Source organism: Aquarana catesbeiana, linkage group LG05 (genome assembly GCF_042186555.1).
Source record: "Aquarana catesbeiana isolate 2022-GZ linkage group LG05, ASM4218655v1, whole genome shotgun sequence".
Classification (NCBI taxonomy): Eukaryota; Metazoa; Chordata; class Amphibia; order Anura; family Ranidae; genus Aquarana; species Aquarana catesbeiana.
This window is the reverse complement of record NC_133328.1, coordinates 184858771-184862454: the sequence shown is the minus strand read 5'-3', so window position 1 is coordinate 184862454 and position 3684 is coordinate 184858771.

Below are 3684 nucleotides of genomic sequence, written 5' to 3'. Positions count from 1 at the left end.
CCTTTGATGATAAACAGAAGATCTGCTTACTTAATCGCACTTCTGTCACTATGAAAACGAGCCAATTATAAAATAATAAGCAACGTGTCTCAGAGCAACAGATCTCACGTCCTTTCCCTACAAGAGAAATTCTGTGTGTGAGCCCAACTGCCACCAGAGCTCCTTATGTCAGGAATGTGACATCATCAATGACATCATCAATGACCATATATGGGCATGTCACATGGCCTCTTTTTTTTTCCACCTGACAAGTTAACCCTTCGCTGCCCAGAGACAATTTTGACACTTCTCACACACATTAAATGGGCATGTGACATGCCCATATATGGGCATGTCACATGGCCTCTTTTTTTTTCCACCTGACAAGTTTACCCTTCGCTGCCCAGAGACATTTTTGACACTTCTCACACACATTAAAATAAACATGTTTTTTTAGCTAGAAAAATGTCTTATGATAATAAATATTATTATAATTTTTATAAAATATAAAATATGAGGTTGAGATGAGTAAATAGATACCCAAAAAGACAAGATTTAATCATTTTTTATTTATTTTTTTCTAACTGAAAAACTGACATATGTATACACGGTCATGTCACATATTTTTTTTTTTTCTAACACAAAAAATTCAAATTTGTAAACCTGTTAACCCTTCGCTGCCAGCGACAGTTTTGACATTTCTCACACACTTGTTACAATAAAGATGTTTTTTAGCTAGAAAAATGGCTTATAATAGCCAAACATGATATATTTTCTGAAAGGAGCGACCCTGGAGAATTAAATGTTGGCTGTTGCCATATTTTATGTCACACGATATTCGTGCAGCTGTTTATTAAATGCAAATTTTCAGGGAAAAAAAAATACACAAATGCATTTTTTTTTTTAACAGTAAAGACACAAATGCATTTTAGTGCACACAAACACCATATAATACCTACTTTTTTTTTTTTAAATATAAGACATGAGGTTAAGATGAGTAAATAGATACCCAAAAAAGTCAAGATTTAATAATTGTGCACATCTGAGAAACAATTTATTTTTATTTTATTTCATTTAAATATATTTTTTTTACACTTTTCAATTATTTTTTTTTTTTAAATTCAACTTTATCGATACAAAAACAAAAAAAAATAGGGTTTTGACCAAAAATACACTTTATTGATTACAGGTGCCTGTCAAAAATCTAGAATATCCTCAAAAAGTTAATTGATTTCAGTAATTCAATTCAAAAAGTGAAACTCATATATTTTATATAAATGTCTTACACACAGACTGTGTTATATTTCAAGCATTTCTTTCTTTTAATTTTCATGATAATGATCAATAAAAAAAAAAGAAAGGATTTTTAATACAGAAATGTTGGCTTAGTGCAAATTCTGTCCATGTACAGTATAGTATAGTAACTCCCAGCATGTCCCCATAGACCTCTATGGAGGATTATTTGTATGAACTACAAGTCCCAACATGTCCCCATAGACCTCTATGGAGGATTCTCTGTATGAACTACAAGTCCAAGCATGTCCCCATAGACCTCTACGGAGGATTGTCTGTATGAACTACAAGTCCCAGCATGTCCCCATAGACCTCTATAGAGGATTCTCTGTATGAACTACATGTCCCAGCATTTCCCCATAGACCTCTATGGAGGATTCTCTGTATGAACTACATGTCCCAGCATGTCCCCCATAAAGCTCTATGGAGGATTCTCTGTGTATGAACTACATGTCCCAGCATGTCCCCATAGACTTCTATGGAGGATTCTCTGTGTATGAACTACATGTCCCAGCATGTCCCCATAGATCTCTATGGAGGATTCTCTGTATGAACTACAAGTCCCAGCATGTCCCCATAGACCTCTACGGAGGATTGTCTGTATGAACTACAAGTCCTAGCATGTCCCCATGGACCTCTATGGAGGATTCTTTGTATGAACTACAAGTCCCAGCATGTCCCCATAGACCTCTATGGAGGATTCTCTGTATGAACTACAAGTCCCAGCATGTCCCCATAGATCTCTATGGAGGATTCTCTGTGCCTTGCAAAAGTATTCACCCCCTTGGCTTTTTACCTATTTTTTTACATTACAGCTTTTAGCTCAATGTTTTTTTTAATATGAATTATATGTGATGGATCAGAACACAATAGTCTAAGTTGGTGAAGTAAAATTAGAAAAATATATACATAAAACTATTTTTCAGAAATAAAAAACGGATAATTGTCATGTGCGTATGTATTCACCCCCTTTGTTATGGAGCCAATAAAAAGCTCTGGTGCAACCAATTACCTTCAGAAGTCACATAATTAGTGAAATGATGTCCACCTGTGTGCAATCTAAGTGTCACATGACCTGTCATTACATAGACACACTTATCTGAAAGGCCCCAGAGGCTGCAACACCTAAACAAGAGGCACCACTAACCAAACACTGCCATGAAGACCAAGGAACTCTCCAAACAAGTAAGGGACAATGTTGTTGAGAAGTACAAGTCAGGGTTAGGTTATAAAAAAATATCCAAATCTTAGATGATCCCTAGGAGCACCATCAAATCTATCATAACCAAATGGAAAGAACATGGCACAACAGCAAACCTGCCAAGAGACGGCCGCACACCAAAACTCACGGACCGGGCAAGGAGGGCATTAATCAGAGAGGCAGCACAGTGACCTAAGGTAACCCTGGAGGAGCTGCAGAGTTCCACAGCAGAGACTGGAGTATCTGTACATAGGACCACAATAAGCCGTACGCTCCATAGAGTTGGGCTTTATGGCAGAGTGGCCAGAAGAAAGACATTACTTTCAGCAAAAAACTAAATGGCACGTTTTGAGTTTGGGAAAAGGCATGTGGGAGACTCCCAAAATGTATGAAGGAAGGTGCTCTGGTCTGATGAGACTAAAACTGAACTTTTTGGCCATCAGAGAAAACGCTATGTCTGGGGCAAACCCAACACATCACATCACCCAAAGAATACCATGCCCACTGTGAAACGTGGTGGCAGCATCATGCTGGGGGGATGTTTTTCAGCAGTCGGGACTGGGAAACTGGTCAGAGTCGAGGGAAAGATGGATGGTGCTAAATACAAGGATATTCTTGAACAAAACCTGTAGCACTCTTTGTGTGATTTGAGGCTAGGACGGACGTTCACCTTCCAGCAGGACAATGACCCCAAACACACTGCTAAAGCAACACTTGAGTGGTTTAAGGGGAAACATGTAAATGTGTTGGAATGGCCTAGTCAAAGCCCAGACCTCAATCCAATAGAAAATCTGTGGTCAGACTTAAAGATTGCTGTTCACAAGCGCAAACTATCCAACTTGAAGGAGCTGGAGCAGTTTTGTAGGAGGAATGGGTAAAAATCCCAGTGGTAAGATGTGGCAAGTTCATAGAGACTTATCCAAAGCGACTTGGAGCTGTGATAGGTGGCTCTACAAAGTATTGACTTTAGGGGGGTGAATAGTTTTGCACATTGACTTTTTCTGTTATTTTGTCCTATTTGTTGTTTGCTTCACAATAAAAAAATAAAATAAATCTTCCAAGTTGTGGGCATGTTCTGTAAATGAAATGATGCAAATCCTCAAACAATCCATGTTAATTCCAGGTTGTGAGGCAACAAAACAGGAAAAATGCCAAGGGGGGTGAATACTTTTGCAAGGCACTGTATGTACTTCATTGCCAAGAAGACTGTA